The following is a 14,570-nucleotide window of genomic DNA, read 5'->3' as shown; positions in this document are numbered from 1 at the left end:
CACGATTCCAGTCCAGATTTCTGGGCGTTGGATTTTTATGCCGATTTCCAGATCACACGTTCGCGTGATTGACGCGGACGCGTGGGAGGTGGTTTTCGCAACTGACGCAAACGCGTTAGCAATACGGTCGCGTCGCACGCCCTCTTTTTATATATATATATATATATATATATATATATATATATATATATATATATATATATATATATATATATATATATATATGCAGGTATGCAATTATGCAGTATGCAATTATGCAGTATGCAATGCTAATGCAAATGCTATGAATAACATCCAGGTTCAATAATATAACATAAAATCAAACAGTACGAAATAAAAATTGAAAAAGAAACGACCATACCATGGTGGGTTATCTCCCACCTAGCACTTTTAGTTAAAGTCCTTAAGTTGGACATTGGATGAGCTTCCTGTTATGGTGGCTTATGCTTAAATTCATCCAGAAATCTCCACCAATGTTTGGAATGCCAACAGCCTCCAGGGTCCCAAACTAGGCATGTAAAGCTGTTGAGCAGCTTCAAACAGATTCTCAGCCTTACGGGGTGACGAATATCAGAATAGATTCCAGGATCCCAAACTTTGCTTTTAAATCCGCCTTTGTCTTGATCTATATGCTTCCATCCGGGCGGTTTAAAAATTGTATTCTCACCAAGATGACCAAACGTCTTCCGTGACCCATTCAATTGAACTTGATACCAATCCTTGCACTTCGAATTGAAGCGTGGAACCTTATTGAATCTTGTACACCAGCTCTGAGTACGAGCCATTTTCCTCTTACTCTTAAAGCCGCAGAGAGCTCTAAGCTGGCCATCTGTTTCAAGCAAACCATATTCAAGTGGAAAAGTAAAGATAAAGGTTAAGGATTGTACCCACTTGAAGCTTGTATTAGGTGGTAATGGCCTTGGGATAGGTGTTTCCAGTGGTTCTGTAAGTTCTACTCCCTTGTAATCTTCTGTGAATTCCTCCACTTCTTTGCAAACTTCTTCAAATGCAACCATGTCTTGATCAAAGTCTTCGATATATTCCGCATCAGTCAAGTCATAAGTTGGAGGTTGAGAAAAATCTACCTCGACATCATCTTCATATTTACTTGGATAAGGGTCTTCAATCTCAGAAAATTCACGTGCGGATGCGAGTTCATTACTAAGAGAACTTGACTTGAGACTATCATCATCAAGGAAACTTGCGTCTTGGGTTATTCCGTCTAGTTCTTCATGAAATACCTGCTTTGGGGTTGTGCATTATCCTTCTTAGCATCAATTGTAACGTCCTTGACGGAATTTTTCACAACTCTGGATCCTATGGAGGTTCAGCATCTCCTAAATCTTCAATCAGTACTTCTTCTTCTTGGATAATTTGAGCTTCCTCTAATTGTTCCAGAACAAAGTTATGCTCATTACTGCCTACTGGGGTTTCTAGTGTCTCCTTCATGCTACGTTTGTCCTTAGATTCTCCACATAAAGCTATTGGAGTTCCTTGAGTGCCTAAACGTCTGGAAGATAATTGATGTATTGCTTGCTCCAGCTGATGAAGGGTTGTATGAAGTTGATCTACTGTTTCCTTGAGGCGAGCCTGTGATTCTTGAGGTGATGGATATGGACATGGTACATAGGGAAGTGGTGGTGTTAGGGAGTAATTAGATTGGAATTGGGATAAATAAGGATCATACGGTGGTGAGTGGTGAAAAGGAACTTGTGAGTGTGGTGGTTCAAAGCTACGTTGAGAGGATGGTCTATAGGCACACGGTGGGGCTTGTTGGTGATTACAAGGGGGTCATTTCCCATGATATCTTAGAGGGTGTTGTTGCCTAAAGGGTTGATCAGATCCTCTTGGCTCCATCCATCTTTGATTGCTCTGACCTTGATGCATGTTCTTGCTATAGCTTTCATTCTCTTCAACAATATTAGAACCAAACTCAAAGCGAGAGGGGTGAGAATTCATGGTAGCTAGTAGAAATAAAAAGGAAAAACAAAAACAAATAAACAAATAAAAGAAAAATATTTACAATAACCAATAATAAGGAACACGTTTGCAGTTCCCCGGCAACAGCGCCATTTTGAAGAACTGAAGATTGACGGTTTAGAATTCAGAATAAATTCTCGTTGCAAGTATAGTTTCTAAACCAAGCAATCAACCTTTCTTACAAACGTTTTGGTTGTCACACGTAACAAACCTCTTTAAAATTGAAAACCGAAGTATTTAAACCTCGGGTTGTCTTCTCAAGGAACTGCAGGGATGTATGTTCTTATTAATGGTTACGAGTTTTGTAAATTGGAGGTTTTGCAAGTAAGGGACATGTAATTTAAATGACAAGAAAAATAAATAAATAACTATAAAATAAACTCTTGGCAAGGTATGAAAATTCGGAAGTCATATCCTAGTTACTCCTATGAGAATGGAAGTTAATCCCACTTAGTTAACCCTTATGAAAGCAAGGGAAAGTCAAGTGAACTAATTAGTTAGATTCCCAAGTCCTAGCCAACTCCTAAGGAAAGACTAGAGTTAGTGGAATACCAGTCAATTTAGCCGACATAACAACCAATCACGGATAGTTGATGACTCAAGAGCTTCCAGTTAATCAATTAAAGCCAACAACATAAAAAGCTAAATAAGAATCAATGATCTGAAATACCTCAATTGCATTAATAAGAGAAAATCAATTTAAACATAAAGAGTTCATAAGCCAATCTGGCAACATAAGTAATTAAATGATAGCATTAAAATATCTGAAAGTAAAAGAGAAATATAAAGTGAAAGGAATATTGAACCTGATGAAGAGTTGAAATTCTAAATCCTTTAAGAGGAATCCTAATCCTAAAAATCTAAGAGAGAGGAGAGAGCCTCTCTCTCTAAAAACTACATCTAAACTATGAAAAGTGAATAATTGAAGACATTCTTATGAATGAATGCATTTTCCCACTTTATAACCTCTAATCTGTGCTTTCTGTACTTGGATCTGGGCCAAAAAGGGCTTCAGAAATCGCTGGGAGCATTTTCTGTATTTTCTGGTGCGTGGCATCTGTCACGCGTCTGCGTGGGTCACGCGGTCGCGTCATCTGGAGTTTTCCTTATCACGCGTTCGCTTCGGTCACGCGTACGCGTTATCTGTGTTCTGCTCATAACGCGCGTCCGCGTCAGTAACGCGTTCGCGTCGCTGCCTTTTCACACTGCGCATGCGACCGCGTCATCCATGCGTTCATGTCGCTGCCAGTTTCTTCAAAAACTCCATTTCGTGCTTTCCTTCCATTTTTGTAGGTTTCCTTTCCATCCTTTAAGTCATTCCTGCCTTAGAAGATCTGAAACTTCTCAACACACGAATCACGGCATCGAATGGTAATAAAGGGTAATTAAAATAACTAATTTCAAAGCATAGGAAACATGTATTTCACATATATCACATAATAAGGAAGGAAAAGTGAAACCATGCAATTTACATGAATAAGTGGGTGAAGGATTGAATAAATCTCTTGAATTGAGCACAAAATATATCATAAAATATGGGTTTATCAATATCTCCTACGCGTGAAAGGAGGGTGGATAGGCATGTCCGTTGTTCGTTCCTCCGCCATGCACGTCCCGATGTCATCGTGAGGCTTCCTGACCTCCCTGGTGTCGTCATCCTCAACCTTCCCCCGTACCCTATTGTGCGCCGCTCGACCGCACCCTCTCCTCACTTTCAGGTTCGCTCTCTCCCCCGTTTCTTGCTCTTCTAATTTCATGTGTTGGCCTGGTACCTTTGTTTGAATTGAATAATTTTGATTGTTGATCGGATTTGTGTGCACCAAATTTGTTTACCCATCAGTTTCCAATTTGGTCCCTAATTTGGTTAGAACCCTAGTCCCAATTCGGTCCCTAATCTAGTCCCAATTTAATTGTTCCCAATTCTTTGCTGAAAATATATGGATGACAACGGCTGCAATGTGAGGATGGATGTTAGGCTAGCTGTATAGTTTGATTTGTTACTCAAAACCACCCAAAGCCATGTGATTAATACTAATTATCCAAGAGCACTCACAGGTTTTCCTTCTGTGGTATGTCAATGGAGCAGGAAACCAAGTCAAAAATTTTTACTAGGAAAGATCCAAGCAAAAATAAAAAACAGAACAGAAGAGTTATAAAACAGAGTTCGGTGTTCTCTTTTTTTCCCTTGCTGATTGTGTTTTCTGTCACATGAAACTGTTAGATACAACCATGATTGGGTTGAAAGAATTCTTAAAATGCATCAGATTTGTAATGAGTTATATCTAAATGTTATCTAATATCTAAGATCATGTGTGCTCTTTGTTAACATTTGTAGCAAAATTTCACCATGGCTAAGTTTATGTATGTAAGTGTGTTTTTATTTTAAGTTGTGTGACTCTGAATTGTGTCCACACAACTACAATTCTGGCTGTGAATTGAGTCTTTTTTGCTGCTATTTTTATCTTAAAATATAACATTTTCAATGATATTAAGACAAAAATTAAATTTCATAAAGAATATAAAAGTTAATATGCTTTGCAACTCATAGAGCCATCGAAATAAAATAAAACAAAAACCTTGTTACAAGAATAGTTATGCAATAAAAGAAACACCTTTAAATAAAAATGCGTTAAGTCATTAACCATAACAGTGTAGGAATACTATTCAGCTAAAAAAATACAATTTAACTTATACACATGTTTAGTTCTAAAACTAAGTAGATGGGGCTCCCATCTCATGTCTATAATATTATGAAGTCTGCAGAGGATTGAGTGCTATCAGTCTTACCTCTATTAAGGGAAAGAATTCTTATGCTACCAGAATTGTTGCCACCTACTTCACAAGCTAACCAGCAATCTTATCTTTGTGCCCAGAAATATACAGCAAACTTAAGAAAGATTGAACCTTGAATAAATGATGAAGCATCAAAGTCCAACCCTATGGTGTTGTATAAACTTTATAATTTAATGTTCCACAGCAACTTATGAGCTAATCGAACCGTTCCCAGTCTTTAGTTACTTTAGTAGAAGATGATGTTGAAGGTGGGGCATTAGAGTTTCCCATTTCGGAGTCAAAGGTCTCCCATTGGGTTGTAACTTTCACACCATTGTCACTACTACTAAAAGGGTTGGCATTTCATGCCTTTAGAGCATCTAGGGTATCGACCAAGCTCTGCACACGATGTACCTGTTGACAGGTGGAAAAGCTTATGTTCAGCCTTTCGTAGGAGTTAACAACAAATATGCTTGATGCAATATTTTTTCTCCCAAAAGCTGTTTTTACGGCCGAATAGGAATCACCCTAGAAAGCGTAGCCGTAGCCTAAGGCATTATTTTTTTCACTTTTGGCTACACTTTTCAAGTGTACCTGAATGAGTGTTTTTCTTGTAGTGATAATAATAATAATAATAATAATAATAATAATAATAATAATAATAATAATAATAATAATAATAATAATAATAATAATAATAATAGTAATAATAGAACTAATTAATAAAATAAAGGAAAACAAACTAACAATGATGAATAACATAGGCAAAGATTTTAGATTATAGAGGACAAAGAGATTCACAAATAACTCAGATTGTAACAATTGCAACACCTAAAGATTTAAATTTAAATTAAGGTTTGATTTCTTTTTTGGATGGGAGAAACAAAGTTAGTCACTTTATAGTGTTCAAATGAGAGAGGTTAGATATGCAAAATGCCATGGTAGTTAGTACTTTTTAAAGAAATATCTACTTGAAATTTCATGAATGATGAAATATTGGCACACATCTATAATCTATTATATATGAACCTTCTCTGACAATATTTACACCAAGGGATTACTAAGTTTCCTAAGGTCCTTTTTCTATATTATCATATCAGCTTTATAATCCAGTCTAGCAATTTTCAGAGAAAGAAAATGATCACAAGATTGCGTGAACTGCTCTACACATCATGGTGAAAACCAAAAACCATTTCAAATAAAACGAGTAAGATTATTGCCCATAACTAACCAACACAAGAGATTGCACAAAAGATAATTAACAATGAAAACCCGAAAAAGTTGGTCACCCTTATTTATTCTTCCTTCTATCTTTTTTCTTTCATTTTCCTTCAATTCCTCTTTCTTCTTCTGCTGTTGCTTTTTTTGTTTTTCCCCTCCGCTGTTGTTGTTCATCTTTATTGTGTTTCTCTATAATTTATATGTTAGTTATAAAAATATGACTAATTATCCAAGTGATTAAGACAATCTTAACTGTCCTGTTTCATTTAGATGTACTTTTTTATATTTATTTGTAAGGACACACTCCCTAAATATACTTTGATGACCACATCTTTTCTTAAGTGTATCTATTCACCATCTTTTCCTAGCTTCTCTGAAAGTTCAACTAAGAGAGATGGATTGACTCAAAGGTATTTTGAATACTTATTTAGGTAGCTAGGGAGAGAGGGGGTTTTAAACGCATGACAGTAGGCGCAAAATTGGTATTAAATGGATAATATTATTGGAGGGGGTAAATGAAGATAGATATCATGTGCTCAACTGGTCTTATAGTGATGTCAATATTATGAGACCACGTTCTCTGACTGGTTTGAGAGGATAGTAGACTTTGTCTACCACCACCAATACGTTATTATTGTAAATTAACTAAACATATTTAAATTAAACAAATCTTAACCTGTGCATATTTAAATTCCTTATGATACTTTGTTCACATTCAATTATGTCATTTTTTGGATTATCTGAATTTTCACACAAATAAGTTCAAGTTGAGTTAATCATTAGTTCCAAATGTATGTTACCATCTTCTTTTTCTCTTTTTCTTTTATTCTAATTTATTTTTTAAACGCTTGTGAGATAATTTGTGGGTTCTGTTTTCTTCGATGACATAGGATAAAATTAAATTCCTTGAAGCAAGTTCTCTGACGAGCGGATATCTCGGAATTTGAAATAAAATATTTGGGGTGCGTCCTTGTACCTTCAACTGTGACAGGTACTTCATTTGTTAAGAAGCAATGAGTCTTGCACAAAAACTTTTCGAGTATTTACCAAGTATTTTTTTTTAATCTAAAGACCTATAAATTAATGGCAAACCACTTCTTAGATCTATTTGTTCTTTGACTCAAATTGTTCTACCAACTTGGAACAGTAAAATGTAGGAGTGTTATGATGAAATCATGAAGCTAATTTGAACTTCAATTAGCATGCTTCAAAATTTCACATATATTTTCTCACCTTTTTCTTATCTTTTGGTAAAATTTTCGCACACAGATTATTGTTATTTGGTAGGAGCAGGTGTATATAATCATCTAGATGGTAATATAGGTGAATTGCACTCTCATCTATATATACAATAACATTAATTTTGTGGCTAGAGTAATTATATAATAGTTAGTTTTTCATATTAGAGTTGCACCTTACTTAATATTATTTAATTGAAAAGTATACATCTAGTAAGTAACCAAACTTATATGCATGTTAAAACTAGTTAACTTAAGCCCTTTATCTATAATTCATTTTTTATTTATTTAACTGTAAAATTATTAAAATCCTATTTTTAGAATTGATTGTTTAGTTCTTTGATGCTTTTGTCTTAAGTATGATCTTAACTTTAACTATTACGCCTCTCTTCTTTTTCTTTTTTTTGTAAGGTTTTATTTTCTGGTGCACGAAATCGTGATCGTTCATTCCTTGGTAACGACACGAAAAACTTAATACGCACGTTCATAATCTTAATTCTTTGTCACAACTTCGCACAACTAACCAGCAAGTGTACTGGGTCGTCCAAGTAATAAACCTTACGTGAGTAAGGTTGATCCCACAGAGATTGTCGGCTTGAAGCAAGCTATGGTCACCTTGTAAATCTCAGTCAGGAGGATTCAATTGGTTATGGAGATTTGATAATTAAAATATAATTTAAATATAAAATAGGATAGAAATACTTATGTAATTCATTGGTGAGAATTTCAGATAAGCGTATGGAGATGCTTTTATTCCTTCTAAACCTCTGGTTTCCTACTGCTTTCATCCAATCATTCATACTCCTTTCCATGGCAAGCTGTGTATTGGACATCACCGTTGTCAATGGCTACATCCCGTCCTCTCAGTGAAAATGGTCCAAAATGTGCTGTCACCGCACGGCTAATCATCTGTTGGTTCTCGATCCTGCTGGAATAGGATTCAGTAATCCTTTTGCGTCTGTCACTACGCCCAGCAGTCGCGAGTTTGAAGCTCGTCACAGTCATCCCTTCTCAGATCCTACTCGGAATACCACAGACAAGGTTTAGACTTTTCGGATCTCAAGAATGGCCGCCAATAATTCTAGCCTATACCACGAAGACTCTGATCGTAGATCAGGAGGCTAAGAGATATGCATTCAAGCTTGTTTGCATGTAGAACGGGAGTGTTTGTCAGGCACGCGTTCATAAGTGAGAATGATGATGAGCGTCACATAATCATCACATTCATCATGTTCTTGTGTGCGACTGAATATCTTAGAGAAGAAATAGGCTTGAGTTGAATAGAAAAACAATAGTACTTTGCATTAATTCATGAGGAACAGCAGAGCTCCACACCTTAATCTATGGTGTGTAGAAACTCTACCGTTAAAAATATATAAGTAAAAATAGGGTAGACATGGCCGAGTGGCCAGCCTCCCATGGAGGTCTCAGAACGTAAAAGTTACATAATGTGTTTCAGAGATGTAAATACAATAGTAAAAAGTTCTATTTATACTAAACTAGTTACTAGGGTTACAGAAATAAGTAAATGATGCAGAAATCCACTTCCGGGGCCACTTGGTGTGTGCTTGGGCTGAGCGTTAAAGCTTTCACGTGTAGAGGTCTTCCTTGGAGTTAAACGCCAGTTTATAACCTGTTTCTGGCGTTTAACTCCAGAATAGGGCAAAAAGCTGGCGTTGAACGCCAGTTTGCGTCATCTAAACTCCGGCAAAGTATGGACTATTATATATTGCTGGAAAGCCCTAGATGTCTACTTTCTAACACAATTGATAGCGCACCATTTGGGTTTCTGTAGCTCCAGAAAATCCATTTTGAGTGCAGGGAGGTCAGAATCCAACAACATCTGCAATCCTTCTTCAGCCTCTGAATCAGATTTTTGCTCAAGTCCCTCAATTTCAGCCAAAAATTACCTGAAATCACAGAAAAACACACAAATTCATAGTAAAGTCCAGAAATGTGAATTTTATTTAAAAACTAATAAAAATATACTAAAAACTAACTAAATCATACTAAACACTATGTAAAAACAATGCCAAAAAGCGTATAAATTATCCGCCATCACAACACCAAACTTAAATTGTTGCTTGTCCCCAAGCAACTGAAAATCAAATAGGATAAAAAGAAGAGAATATACTATAAATTCCAAAATATCAATGAAACTTAGCTCCAATCAGATGAGCGGGACTAGTAGCTTTTTGCCTCTTGAATAGTTTTGGCATCTCACCTTATCCATTGAAGTTCAGAATGATTGGCATCTATAGGAACCTAGAATTTAGATAGTGTTATTGATTCTCCTAGTTCAGTATGTTGATTCTTGAACACAGCTACTTGATGAGTCTTGGCCGTGGCCCTAAGCACTTTGTTTTCCAGTATTACCATATCCACATACATGTCACAGACACATAACTGGGTGAACCTTTTCAGATTGTGACTCAGCTTTGCTAGAGTCCCCAATTAGAGGTGTCCAGGGTTCTTAAGCACACTCTTTTCTTTTTTTTTCTTTTTTTTTTTTGCTTTGGACCTTGACTTTAACCGCTCAGTCTCAAGCTTTTGGCTTGACACCTTCACGCCACAAGCACATGGTTAGGGACAGCTTGGTTTAGCCGCTTAGGCCAGGATTTTATTCCTTTAGGCCCTCCTATCCACTGATGCTCAAAGCCTTGGATCCTTTTTATTACCCTTGCCTTTTGGTTTTAAGGGCTATTGGCTTTTTCTGCTTGCTTTTTTTCTTTTTCTTTCTTTTTCGCCATTTTTTTCTTTTTTTTTTGCTTTTTTTATGCAAGCTTTTGTATTCATTGCTTTTTCTTGCTTCAAGAATCATTTTTATGATTTTTCAGATCATCAAATAACAATTCTCCTTTTTCATCATTCTTTCAAGAGCCAACAATTTTAACATTCATAAACAACAAATACAAAAGACATATGCACTGTTCAAGCATTCATTCAGAAAACAAAAAGTATTGTCACCACATCAAAATAATTAAACTAGTTTCAAGGATGAATTCGAAATCATGTACTTCTTGTTCTTTTGTAATTAAAAGCATTTTTCATTTAAGAGAGGTGATGGATTCATAGGACATTCATAGCTTTAAGACATAGACACTTAAACACTAATGATCATATAGTAAAGACACAAATATAAATAAAACATAAGTCTCAAAAACCGAAAAACAGCAAAATAAGAACAAGGAGATTAAGGAACGAGTCCACCTTAGTGAGGGTGGAGTCTTCCTCTTCTTGAAGAACCAATGGTGCTCTTGAGCTCCTCTATGTCTCTTCCTTGTCTTTGTTGCTCCTCCCTCATAGCTCTTTGATCTTCTCTAATCTCATGGAGGATGATGGAGTGCTCTTGGTGCTCCATCCTTAGTTGTCCCATGTTGGAACTTAATTCTCCTAGGGAAGTGTTGATTTGCTCCCAATAGTTTTGTGGAGGGAAGTGCATCCCCTGAGGCATCTCAGGGATTTCATGGTGAGGAATTTTCTCATGCTCTTGTTGAGGTCCATGATCTCTTGTTTTCTCCATTCTTTTCTTAGTGATGGGCTTATCCTCATCAATGAGGATATCTCCCTCTATGTCAATTCCAGCCGAATTGCAGAGGTGGCAAATGAGGTGAGGAAAGGCTAACCTTGCCAAAGTGGAGGACTTGTCAGCCACCTTGTAGAGTTCTTGAGGTATAATCTCATGAACTTCCACTTCCTCCCCAATCATGATACTATGGATCATGATGGCCCGGTCTATAGTAACTTCAGACCGGTTACTAGTAGGAATAACTGAGCGTTGGATGAACTCCAACCATCCTCTAGCTACAGGCTTAAGGTCCGGTCTTCTCAATTGAACCGGCTTGCCTCTTGAGTCAACTTTCCATTGAGATCTTTCCACACATATGTCCATGAGGACTTGGTCTAACCTTTGATAAAAGTTGACCCTTCTAGTGTAGGGGCGTGCATTTTCTTGCATCATTGGCAAGTTGAACGCCAACCTTACATTTTCCAGACTGAAATCTAAGTATTTCTCCCGAACCATTGTGAGCCAATTCTTTGGGTTCGGGTTCACACTTTGATCATGGTTCCTAGTGATCCATGCGTTTGCATAGAACTCTTGAACCATTAAGATCCCGACTTGTTGAATAGGATCAGAGAGAACTTCCCATCCTCTTCTTCTAATCTCTTGTCGGATCTCCGGATATTCGCTCTTTTTGAACTTAAAAGGGACCTCAGGGATCACCTTTTTCTTGGCTACAACTTCATAGAAGTGGTCTTGGTGGACCTTAGAGATGAATCTCTCCATCTCCCATGACTCAGAGGTGGAAGCAATTACCTTTCCTTTCTTCTTTCTTGAGGTTTCTCTGGCCTTAGGTGCCATTGATAGTTATGGAAAAACAAAAAGCAATGCTTTTACCACACCAAACTTAAAAGGTTTGCTCGTCCCCGAGCAAAAGAAGAAAGAAAGTAGTAGAAGAAGAAGAAAATGGAGGAGATGGAGGGAGGTGTATTTGGCCAAGGGGTAGAAGTGGTGGATGTAATGTGTGAAAATAGAGTAGTGTTGAGGGGTTTATATAGGGGTGGGGTGGGTGGTAGGTTTCGGCCATTAGGGTTGGGTTTGGGAGGGAAAAGAATTTGAATTTTGGAGGTAGGTGGGGTTTATGGGGAAGAGTGGATGGATGTGAGTGGTTAAGGGTATTTAGGGAAGAGGTATGGAGGTGAAAAGGTGTGAAGAGTAGAGAAGAAAAGGTGGGGTAGGTGGGGATCCTGTGGGGTTCACAGATCCAGTGGGAACAAGGACTTAGCATCCCTGCTCCAATTAGGCGTGCAAAACGCCCTTATAGTGCATGTCTGGCGTTAAACGCCAACTTGCTGCTTATTTCTGGCGTTTAACGCCACTTCCATGCTCTGTTCTAGCGTTAAACGCCAGTCTGGTGCTTGTTTCTGGCGTTTAACGCCAGCTTGATGCTTCTTTCTGGCGTTAAACGCCAGTTTGCTGCTTCTTACTGGCGTTTAAACGCCAGTAAGTTCTTCCTCCAGGGTGAGCTATTTTTAATTTTGTTTTTTATTTTTAAGTAGTTTTTGTGAATTAACATGATCATCAACCTAAAAAAACATAAAATAGAAATGGAAAATAATTAAATATAGTTAAATAACATTGGGTTGCCTCCCAATAAGCACTTCTTTAATGTCAATAGCTTGACAGTGAGCTCTCATGGAGCCTCACAGATGTTCAGAGCATTTTTGGGACCTCCCAACACCAAACTTAGAGTTTGACTGTAGGGGCTTGGTTGACTCTGCAGTGAGAGAAGCTTTTCATGCTTCCTCTCCATGGTTACAGAAGGAGAACCTTGAGTCTTAAATACAAGGTAGTCCTCATTCAGTTGAAGAACCAACTCTCCTCTGTCCATATCAATCACAGCTTTTTCTGTGGCTAGGAAGGGTCTTCCAAGGATGATGGATTCATCCTCATCCTTCCCAGTGTCTAGGATTATGAAATCAGCAGGGATGTAAAGGCCTTCAACCTTTACTAGCACGTCCTCTACTAGTCCATAAGCCTATTTCATGGATTTGTCTGCCATCTCTAATGAGAATTTGGCAGCTTGTACCTCAAAGATTCCCAGTTTCTCCATTACAGAGAGTGACATTAAGTTTATTCCTGACCCCAGGTCACACAGAGCCTTCTCAAAGGTCATGGTGCCTATGTTACAGGGTATTAAGAATTTACCAGGATCCTGTTTCTTTTGAGGTAGAGTTTGCTGAACCAAGGCATTTAGTTCCTTGATGAGCAATGGAGGTTCATCCTCCCAAGTCTCATTGCCAAATAATTTGGCATTCAGCTTCATGATTGCTCCTAAATATTGAGCAACTTGCTCTTCAACAATGTCTTCATCTTCTTCAGAAGATGAATAGTCATCAGAGCTCATGAATGGTAAAAGGAGGTTCAATGGAATCTCTATGGTTTCTAGATGAGCCTCAGATTCCTTTGGTTCTTCAAAGGGAAACTCCTTATTGGTCACTGAACGTCCCAGGAGGTCTTCCTTACTAGGATTCACGTCCTCCTCCTCCTCTCTGGGTTTGGCCACACCAAGGAAAGTAATGGCCTTGCACTCTCTTTTTGGATTCTCTTCTGTATTGCTTGGGAGAGTACTAGGAGGAGTTTCAGTGACTCTTTTACTCAGCTGGCCCACTTGTGCCTCCAAATTTCTAATGGAGGACCTTGTTTCATTCATGAAACTTAAAGTGGCCTTAGATAGATCAGAGATTATATTTGCTAAGCTAGATGGATTCTGCTCAGAATTCTCTGTCTGTTGCTGAGATGATGATGGAAAAGGCTTACTATTGCTAAACCTATTTCTTCCACCATTATTAAAGCCTTGTTGAGGCTTTTGTTGATCCTTCCATGAGAAATTTAGATGATTTCTCCATGAGGGATTATAGGTGTTTCCAAAGGTTCACCCATGTAATTCACCTCTGCTATTGCAGGGTTCTCAGGATCATAAGCTTCTTCTTCAGAAGATGCTTCTTTAGTACTGTTGGATGCAGCTTGTAATCCATTCAGACTCTGAGAAATCATATTGACTTGCTGAGCCAATATTTTGTTCTAAGCCAATATGGCATTCAGAGTATCAATTTCAAGAACTCCTTTCCTATGAGGCGTCCCATTACTCACAGGATTTCTTTCAGAAGTGTACATGAACTGGTTATTTGCAACCATGTCAATGAGTTCTTGAGCTTCTGCAGGCATTTTCTTTAGATGAATGGATCCACCTGCAGAATGGTCCAATGACATCTTTGATAACTCAGACAGACCATCATAGAATATATCCAGGATGGTCCATTCTGAAAGCATGTCAGAAGGACACTTTTTGGTCAGTTGCTTGTATCTCTTCCAAGCTTCATAGAGGGATTCACCTTCTTTTTGTTTGAAGGTTTGAACATCCACTCTAAGCTTGCTAAGCTTTTGAGGAGGAAAGAACTTGGCTAAAAAAGTCGTGACCAGCTTATCCCAAGAGCTCAGGCTATCTTTAGGTTGAGAGTCCAACCATATTCTAGCTCTGTCTCTTACAGCAAATGGGAAAAGCATAAGCCTGTAGACCTCGGGATCAACCCCATTGGTCTTAACAGTATCACAGATCTGCAAGAATTCAGTTAAGAACTGAAAAGGATCTTCTGATGGAAGTCCAGGAAACTTGCAGTTCTGTTGCATCAGAGAAACTAATTGAGGCTTTAGCTCAAAATTGTTTGCTCCAATGGCAGGGATTGAGATGCTTCTTCCATGTAAGTTAGAATTTGGTGCAGTAAAGTCACCAAGCATCTTCCTTGCATTGTTATTATTTTCGGCCATGTCTCCTTCTTTTTCGAAAATTTCTGTCA

The 14,570-nt window shown here is 37.8% G+C and overlaps 1 non-coding gene across 1 annotated transcript; it reads left to right on the top strand.

Annotated features, from left to right (window-relative positions):
- Positions 1-14,040: 14,040 nt before the first annotated feature.
- Positions 14,041-14,148, top strand: LOC112781560 (small nucleolar RNA R71). Its single transcript, XR_003192331.1, has one exon. It is a non-coding gene; the product is annotated as a small nucleolar RNA R71 (small nucleolar RNA).
- Positions 14,149-14,570: the final 422 nt, after the last annotated feature.

This window comes from Arachis hypogaea, chromosome 19 (genome assembly GCF_003086295.3).
Source record: "Arachis hypogaea cultivar Tifrunner chromosome 19, arahy.Tifrunner.gnm2.J5K5, whole genome shotgun sequence".
In the NCBI taxonomy this organism is placed as follows: Eukaryota; Viridiplantae; Streptophyta; class Magnoliopsida; order Fabales; family Fabaceae; genus Arachis; species Arachis hypogaea.
The sequence above is the reverse complement of the archived record's forward strand: the minus strand, read 5'-3'. Positions and strand labels throughout refer to the sequence as shown.